The 9,584-nt window shown below is 42.3% G+C and overlaps 1 long non-coding RNA gene across 1 annotated transcript, besides 13 other annotated features; it reads left to right on the top strand.

Annotated features, from left to right (window-relative positions):
• Nucleotides 1-1,294: part of a mobile genetic element that runs on past the window's edge.
• Nucleotides 1-1,907: part of a mobile genetic element that runs on past the window's edge.
• Nucleotides 1,303-1,724: a mobile genetic element.
• Nucleotides 1,908-2,247: 340 nt separating the features above from the next.
• Nucleotides 2,248-3,401: a mobile genetic element.
• Nucleotides 2,907-3,326: a mobile genetic element.
• A 153-nt stretch (nt 3,402-3,554) lies between the features above and the next one.
• Nucleotides 3,555-4,736: a mobile genetic element.
• Nucleotides 4,211-4,552: a mobile genetic element.
• Nucleotides 4,737-5,076: 340 nt separating the features above from the next.
• Nucleotides 5,077-6,335: a mobile genetic element.
• Nucleotides 5,747-6,166: a mobile genetic element.
• Nucleotides 6,230-9,161, top strand: lncRNA:alphagamma-element:CR32865 (alphagamma-element:CR32865). The gene is made up of 2 exons (NR_002020.1): nt 6,230-7,232; nt 8,808-9,161. It is a non-coding gene; the product is annotated as an alphagamma-element:CR32865 (long non-coding RNA).
• Nucleotides 7,072-7,683: a mobile genetic element.
• Nucleotides 7,112-7,499: a mobile genetic element.
• Nucleotides 8,024-9,261: a mobile genetic element.
• Nucleotides 8,694-9,092: a mobile genetic element.
• Nucleotides 9,262-9,584: the final 323 nt, after the last annotated feature.

Here is a 9,584-nt window from a genome sequence, read left to right as displayed (position 1 = left end):
GTAGGGCAGCCGTTGACAAACACCACGTAGGTGACTATGTGCTATTGAGGAATGAAGAAAGACACCAAACTAAGTTAGATCCGAAATTCAGAGGACCGTTTTTGGTAACTGAAGTATTAGAGGGTGACAGGTATACACTAAAGTCGTTGACGAGTAACCGATCGTTCAAGTATTGCCATGAAGATATACGTAAAATGCCGGATACAGAAATCCCGAATGAGTTAAACGAGAATGTAGAGCAATAGCTGAAATATAGAAACAGTTGAATGAAAAGAAAAGCCCGCCAATGAGTTCTTTTGTGAACGAGAGATATCCGTCTAGGTGAGACGATGAATTGTGAGTTATCCGTCTAGGTGGGACGATGAATTGTGAGTTATCCGTCTAGGTGAGACGATGAATTGTGAGTTATCCGTCAGGTGAGACGATGAATTGTGAGTTATCCGTCCAGGAGAGACGATGAGTTTGGATTGAATTAATAATCAAGTGTGTGTGAACTGGCGGAAGATCGATATATAGAAATCGATAAATGATAATGTTAAGATAAGTTGTGAGCTGATGTATTACTGATCAATGGAACTGAATATGAAAATAGAATAAGTTATCCCAGCAACAGTGAAATAAGAGCTGTTTTGTTTCTTCACAGAATTAAGATTTAAGAAATACACCTAATAAAGTCAAACTAATGAAATTAAATGTTATTGAATAGTGATGAAAGTATGTGATCTTGATATCTTGGTATCTCGGTATCAAAAGCTTACACGAGGACGTGTAAATGTCAGAATGGCCGTGTCGTGGCGAAAATAATGAGTATGCGTGTAGTCGCTGTTTACTTCTTCTCCATGTTCCCTTTGCTATTATGCGTGTTCCTATTTATGAACACGTGGCGAAAATAATGAATGCGTGTAGTCGCCGTTTACTTCTTCTCCATGTTCCCTTTGCTATTATGCGTGTTCCTATTTATTGTCAATGTGTGAGGATGAATAGATGAATTATCTATGAACGAGATTTTGCAAAAACGAGAGCGATAGAGCTGTTGCTGAACGTGGCCACTTGCGCTGCTTGGTTAGAAAGGGAAAACTATATAATGAAAAGGGAATGCCAAAAATTGAGAAGAGACAAAGCAGGCTGCACGAAACTGGAGTGAGGGCATTAATCGTGGAGAAGCCAAGGCAGACGCAAGTGGACTCGTTGACTGCGCACAGCTGCATAAAATTATATAGTAAAAAGAGATTTGAGCGACGCTGATATGGACGGACGGACGGACGGCGAGGCCTCTGATATTCTTAACCCGACATATGTATATGTCGCAGATCATTTAAATGAAACGAAATTTCGTGTTTCTGCTTGGCACGCGCCATGCAGACGTTTTTTTTTATTTTTCTGATGCGCGGCAGACAACCGTTAGAGTTTCTGCCGAACGTAGTCTGGTCGCGGGTAGGAGCGGGGGGAAGTAGATGTCTGTACGAAAGCGAGAAGCATACAGAAAAATGCGGTGTGCATAAGTATTGGTGTATGCGGACTAGAACAACTGTCATAATTGTGTTGGTATTGCATGTAAAGTCAAGAACTACGCATAATTCTGATTTTGTGAAGAAGAGATCAGTCAGTCAGTTTTCGATCGTTACGCATAACAGACATGCCTCGCTCAAGCGCCAGAAAACGTCGCGCGAACCATAACGAGAGTAGTGAAGAGGAAGAAGGGCATCCTGATGACTCTTCGACATATATATAATAATATGTAATAAAGTCAATGCACTGTGTCTCCCTCTTTTGGTCGCGGTAACCAAAAGCTTTTTTCTCTTATTGTGTTATCCTCTTTAGCGTGTAATTTGGCTGCCTGCGTGCAGTAACATTGTACTCTAGATCAGTCACAATAAATACTTTAAACGAATAGGTTATGGGCCCAGTAAACATTTAGTATTATTGGCCATTCAGGCCTTGGGCGCAGGTTTCACTTTTCGTGTACGTTTCTTTTGCACTGCACTTTGAAGGCGCAGTATCGTCCCGTTTTCCACAACAACGGAGGTGGCATGTTTCCGGATTCCCGCCAGCCGCGTGTTGCGCCGCAAATTCATCACCTTGGGAATGGCTTCACAGTTCTGCGAACGCATCCTACTCGCTAGACGCACGGAACGGCGAAGGCATGGCTGCTGTGGCGAAGCCACTACTGTCGCCCCCATTGGCTGGATGCCGCTAAGTTCTCGCTGAGAGCTGAGAGCCCGCAGACTGATTTTTTTTCTTTGAAGATGGCCCACATAAAGAGCACGAAGCCGGTGCAAAGCGAGTTCTGTGATACTTGAGGGGCACAGCTGATTTGCAGTTACACTACGAGCGTACTGGTGTGCCTATACATTGCTATGTTGACGCGGATTGGGCTGGACCGAAAATCCTTTACTGGATGGGCATGTATTGCTGCAGGAGCTGCCTTTACGTGGGACTCAAAGAAACAATCAGTGGTTTCCCTAAGCAGCACAGAGTCAGAGTATGTGGCACTTTCCATGGCAGCGAAGGAAGTGGCGTATGTTCGGAAATTGGTCAACGAAATGGGTTTTGGTGAAACACAGGCAACTAAGGTTTATAGCGACAACCAGAGTTCCCAGTGCTTGGTGAAAAATGAAACTTTCCATGCACGTAGTAAGCATATAGATATAAAATATCATTATATAAGAGAATTGTATAAGAACAATATAATACAAGTTAATTATGTACCCACAGAAAACATGATGGCAGATGTTCTAACCAAGAATTTGAATAGATTTAAACATGAAAAGTGTATCCAAGGAATGGGTTTAAAATAACAAAAATGTATTTTGATTTTGGAATTAAGATAAAAATATTATCCGTAAGGGTTGACATATTGCATTGAGAAGGAGTGTTGAAAATATGTATGTAATATGTATGTATATGTCGCAGATCATTTAAATGAAACGAAATTTCGTGTTTCTGCTTGGCACGCGCCATGCAGACGCCTCTTTTTATTTTTCTGATGCGCGGCAGACAACCGTTAGAGTTTCTGCCGAACGTAGTCTGGTCGCGGGTAGGAGCGGGGGGAAGTAGATGTCTGTACGAAAGCGAGAAGCATACAGAAAAATGCGGTGTGCATAAGTATTGGTGTATGCGGACTAGAACAACTGTCATAATTGTGTTGGTATTGCATGTAAAGTCAAGAACTACGCATAATTCTGATTTTGTGAAGAAGAGATCAGTCAGTCAGTTTTCGATCGTTACGCATAACAGACATGCCTCGCTCAAGCGCCAGAAAACGTCGCGCGAACCATAACGAGAGAAGTGAAAAGGAAGAAGGGCATCCTGATGACTCTTCGACATATATATAATAATATGTAATAAAGTCAATGCACTGTGTCTCCCTCTTTTGGTCGCGGTAACCAAAAGCTTTTTTCACAGTTCTGCGAACGCATCCTACTCGCTAGACGCACGGAACGGCGAAGGCATGGCTGCTGTGGCGAAGCCACTACTGTCTCCTCCATTGGCTGGATGCCGCTAAGTTCTCGCTGAGAGCTGAGAGCCCGCAGACTGATTTTTTTCTTTGAATATGGCCCACATAAAGAGCACGAAGCCGGTGCAAAGCGAGTTCTGCAATACTTGAGGGGCACAGCTGATTTGCAGTTACACTACGAGCGTACTGGTGTGCCTATACATTGCTATGTTGACGCGGATTGGGCTGGTGACACCACGGACCGAAAATCCTTTACTGGATGGGCATGTATTGCTGCAGGAGCTGCCTTTACGTGGGACTCAAAGAAACAATCAGTGGTTTCCCTAAGCAGCACAGAGTCAGAGTATGTGGCACTTTCCATGGCAGCGAAGGAAGTGGCGTATGTTCGGAAATTGGTCAACGAAATGGGTTTTTGTGAAACACAGGCAACTAAGGTTTATAGCGACAACCAGAGTTCCCAGTGCTTGGTGAAAAATGAAACTTTCCATGCACGTAGTAAGCATATAGATATAAAATATCATTATATAAGAGAATTGTATAAGAACAATATAATAGAAGTTAATTATGTACCCACAGAAAACATGATGGCAGATGTTCTAACCAAGAATTTGAATAGATTTAAACATGAAAAGTGTATCCAAGGAATGGGTTTAAAATAACAAAAATGTATTTTGATTTTGGAATTAAGATAAAAATATTATCCGTAAGGGTTGACATATTGCATTGAGAAGGAGTGTTGAAAATATGTATGTATGATGCGCGGCAGACAACCGTTAGAGTTTCTGCCGAACGTAGTCTGGTCGCGGGTAGGAGCGGGGGGAAGTAGATGTCTGTACGAAAGCGAGAAGCATACAGAAAAATGCGGTATGCATAAGTATTGGTGTATGCGGACTAGAACAACTGTCATAATTGTGTTGGTATTGCATGTAAAGTCAAGAACTACGCATAATTCTGATTTTGTGAAGAAGAGATCAGTCAGTCAGTTTTCGATCGTTACGCATAACAGACATGCCTCGCTCAAGCGCCAGAAAACGTCGCGCGAACCATAACGAGAGTAGTGAAGAGGAAGAAGGGCATCCTGATGACTCTTCGACATATATATAATAATATGTAATAAAGTCAATGCACTGTGTCTCCCTCTTTTGGTCGCGGTAACCAAAAGCTTTTTTCTCTTATTGTGTTATCCTCTTTAGCGTGTAATTTGGCTGCCTGCGTGCAGTAACATTGTACTCTAGATCAGTCACAATAAATACTTGAAACGAATAGGTTATGGGCCCAGTAAACATTTAGTATTATTGGCCATCCAGGCCTTGGGCGCAGGTTTCACTTTTCGTGTACGTTTCTTTTGCACTGCACTTTGAAGGCGCAGTATCGTCCCGTTTTCCACAACAACGGAGGTGGCATGTTTCCGGATTCCCGCCAGCCGCGTGTTGCGCCGCAAATTCATCACCTTGGGAATGGCTTCACAGTTCTGCGAACGCATCCTACTCGCTAGACGCACGGAACGGCGAAGGCATGGCTGCTGTTGCGAAGCCACTACTGTCTCCTCCATTGGCTGGATGCCGCTAAGTTCTCGCTGAGAGCTGAGAGCCCGCAGACTGATTTTTTTTCTTTGAAGATGGCCCACATAAAGAGCACGAAGCCGGTGCAAAGCGAGTTCTGCGATACTTGAGGGGCACAGCTGATTTGCAGTTACACTACGAGCGTACTGGTGTGCCTATACATTGCTATGTTGACGCGGATTGGGCTGGTGACACCACGGACCGAAAATCCTTTACTGGATGGGCATGTATTGCTGCAGGAGCTGCCTTTACGTGGGACTCAAAGAAACAATCAGTGGTTTCCCTAAGCAGCACAGAGTCAGAGTATGTGGCACTTTCCATGGCAGCGAAGGAAGTGGCGTATGTTCGGAAATTGGTCAACGAAATGGGTTTTGGTGAAACACAGGCAACTAAGGTTTATAGCGACAACCAGAGTTCCCAGTGCTTGGTGAAAAATGAAACTTTCCATGCACGTAGTAAGCATATAGATATAAAATATCATTATATAAGAGAATTGTATAAGAACAATATAATAGAAGTTAATTATGTACCCACAGAAAACATGATGGCAGATGTTCTATCCAAGAATTTGAATAGATTTAAACATGAACAGTGTATCCAAGGGATGGGTTTAAAATAACAAAAATGTATTTTGATTTTGGAATTAAGATAAAAATATTATCCGTAAGGGTTGACATATTGCATTGAGAAGGAGTGTTGAAAATATGTATGTAATATGTATGTATATGTCGCAGATCATTTAAATGAAACGAAATTTCGTGTTTCTGCTTGGCAGCGCCATGCAGACGCCTCTTTTTATTTTTCTGATGCGCGGCAGACAACCGTTAGAGTTTCTGCCGAACGTAGTCTGTTCGCTGGTAGGAGCGGGGGGAAGTAGATGTCTGTACGAAAGCGAGAAGCATACAGAAAAATGCGGTGTGCATAAGTATTGGTGTATGCGGACTAGAACAACTGTCATAATTGTGTTGGTATTGCAAGTAAAGTCAAGAACTATGCATAATTCTGATTTTGTGAAGAAGAGATCAGTCAGTCAGTTTTCGATCGTTACGCATAACAGACATGCCTCGCTCAAGCGCCAGAAAACGTCGCGCGAACCATAACGAGAGTAGTGAAGAGGAAGAAGGGCATCCTGATGACTCTTCGACATATATATAATAATATGTAATAAAGTCAATGCACTGTGTCTCCCTCTTTTGGTCGCGATAACCAAAAGCTTTTTTCTCTTATTGTGTTATCCTCTTTAGCGTGTAATTTGGCTGCCTGCGTGCAGTAACATTGTACTCTAGATCAGTCACAATAAATACTTGAAACGAATAGTTTAAATGTAAATACTGCGCTCAGAAAGTTATATAGAAAGTCCATATCCATATCCTTCGAAAAAATGAGTTATTAAGTTTAATTACATTACATAGCTTTCATAAAAGCCTCGGCTTTTGCATATGTTTTGCATGCATATGTAATACATAATATATATGTACATACATATATCATATTCATAATATATATAATTTTAAATTAAAAAAGCAAGCAATCATCATGCAATTGTCTGTATAAATCTAATAAAAATTTGGCTTTTTAAAGTTAATATATACATACATTCTAAAGAGTATATTGTCAATGTTACATAGGCCTTTCTGACGGACAACAACCGCATAACAAAGCGCTTCGATTATCTTTAACATAAGTTATTTAAGCAGCCGTATTTATAAAGAAATTTCCAAAATAAAGCGAATATTCTAGAATCCCAAAACAAACTGGTTATTGTGGTAGGTCATTTGTTTGGCAGAAAGAAAACTCGAGAAATTTCTCTGGCCGTTATTCGTTATTCTCTATTTTCTTTTTGGGTCTCTCCCTCTCTGCACTAATGCTCTCTCACTCTGTCACACAGTAAACGACATACCGCTCTCGTTGGTTCGAGAGAGCGCGCCTTGAATGTTCGCGAAAAGAGCGCAGCAGTATAAATAGAGGCGCTTCGTCTACGGAGCGACAATTCAATTCAAACAAGCAAAGTGAACACGTCGCTAAGCGAAAGCTAAGCAAATAAACAAGCGCAGAAGGAGTGTTAAAAATATGTATGTAATATGTATGTATATGTCGCAGATCATTTAAATGAAACGAAATTTCGTGTTTCTGCTTGGCACGCGCCTCTTTTTATTTTTCTGATGCGCGGCAGACAACCGTTAGAGTTTAGTGGAGAGCGGGGGGAAGTAGATGTCTGTACGAAAGCGAGAAGCATACAGAAAAATGCGGTGTGCATAAGTATTGGTGTATGCGGACTAGAACAACTGTCATAATTGTGTTGGTATTGCAAGTAAAGTCAAGAACTACGCATAATTCTGATTTTGTGAAGAAGAGATCAGTCAGTCAGTTTTCGATCGTTACGCATAACAGACATGCCTCGCTCAAGCGCCAGAAAACGTCGCGCGAACCATAACGAGAGTAGTGAAGAGGAAGAAGGGCATCCTGATGACTCTTCGACATATATATAATAATATGTAATAAAGTCAATGCACTGTGTCTCCCTCTTTTGGTCGCGGTAACCAAAAGCTTTTTTCTCTTATTGTGTTATCCTCTTTAGCGTGTAATTTGGCTGCCTGCGTGCAGTAACATTGTACTCTAGATCAGTCACAATAAATACTTGAAACGAATAGGTTATGGGCCCAGTAAACATTTAGTATTATTGGCCATCCAGGCCTTGGGCGCAGGTTTCACTTTTCGTGTACGTTTCTTTTGCACTGCACTTTGAAGGCGCAGTATCGTCCCGTTTTCCACAACAACGGAGGTGGCATGTTTCCGGATTCCCGCCAGCCGCGTGTTGCGCCGCAAATTCATCACCTTGGGAATGGCTTCACAGTTCTGCGAACGCATCCTACTCGCTAGACGCACGGAACGGCGAAGGCATGGCTGCTGTGGCGAAGCCACTACTGTCTCCTCCATTGGCTGGATGCCGCTAAGTTCTCGCTGAGAGCTGAGAGCCCGCAGACTGATTTTTTTTCTTTGAATATGGCCCACATAAAGAGCACGAAGCCGGTGCAAAGCGAGTTCTGCAATACTTGAGGGGCACAGCTGATTTGCAGTTACACTACGAGCGTACTGGTGTGCCTATACATTGCTATGTTGACGCGGATTGGGCTGGTGACACCACGGACCGAAAATCCTTTACTGGATGGGCATGTATTGCTGCAGGAGCTGCCTTTACGTGGGACTCAAAGAAACAATCAGTGGTTTCCCTAAGCAGCACAGAGTCAGAGTATGTGGCACTTTCCATGGCAGCGAAGGAAGTGGCGTATGTTCGGAAATTGGTCAACGAAATGGGTTTTGGTGAAACACAGGCAACTAAGGTTTATAGCGACAACCAGAGTTCCCAGTGCTTGGTGAAAAATGAAACTTTCCATGCACATAGTAAGCATATAGATATAAAATATCATTATGTAAGAGAATTGTATAAGAACAATATAAAGGAAGTTAATTATGTACCCACAGAAAACATGATGGCAGATGTTCTAACCAAGAATTTGAATAGATTTAAACATGAAAAGGGTATCCAAGGAATCTGTTTAAAATAACAAAAATGTATTTTGATTTTGGAATTAAGATAAAAATATTATCCGTAAGGGTTGACATATTGCATTGAGAAGGAGTGTTGAAAATATGTATGTAATATGTATGTATATGTCGCAGATCATTTATTTGAAAAGAAATTTCGTGTTTCAGCTTGGCACGCGCCATGCAGACGCCTCTTTTTATTTTTCTGATGCGCGGCAGACAACCGTTAGAGTTTAGTGGAGAGCGGGGGGAAGTAGATGTCTGTACGAAAGCGAGAAGCATACAGAAAAATGCGGTGTGCATAAGTATTGGTGTATGCGGACTAGAACAACTGTCATAATTGTGTTGGTATTGCAAGTAAAGTCAAGAACTACGCATAATTCTGATTTTGTGAAGAAGAGATCAGTCAGTCAGTTTTCGATCGTTACGCATAACAGACATGCCTCGCTCAAGCGCCAGAAAACGTCGCGCGAACCATAACGAGAGTAGTGAAGAGGAAGAAGGGCATCCTGATGACTCTTCGACATATATATAATAATATGTAATAAAGTCAATGCACTGTGTCTCCCTCTTTTGGTCGCGGTAACCAAAAGCTTTTTTCTCTTATTGTGTTATCCTCTTTAGCGTGTAATTTGGCTGCCTGCGTGCAGTAACATTGTACTCTAGATCAGTCACAATAAATACTTGAAACGAATAGGTTATGGGCCCAGTAAACATTTAGTATTATTGGCCATCCAGGCCTTGGGCGCAGGTTTCACTTTTCGTGTACGTTTCTTTTGCACTGCACTTTGAAGGCGCAGTATCGTCCCGTTTTCCACAACAACGGAGGTGGCATGTTTCCGGATTCCCGCCAGCCGCGTGTTGCGCCGCAAATTCATCACCTTGGGAATGGCTTCACAGTTCTGCGAACGCATCCTACTCGCTAGACGCACGGAACGGCGAAGGCATGGCTGCTGTGGCGAAGCCACTACTGTCTCCTCCATTGGCTGGATGCCGCTAAGTTCTCGCTGAGAGCTGAG

Source organism: Drosophila melanogaster, chromosome 3R (assembly GCF_000001215.4).
Source record: "Drosophila melanogaster chromosome 3R".
Taxonomy (NCBI): Eukaryota; Metazoa; Arthropoda; class Insecta; order Diptera; family Drosophilidae; genus Drosophila; species Drosophila melanogaster.
The sequence above is the reverse complement of the archived record's forward strand: the minus strand, read 5'-3'. Positions and strand labels throughout refer to the sequence as shown.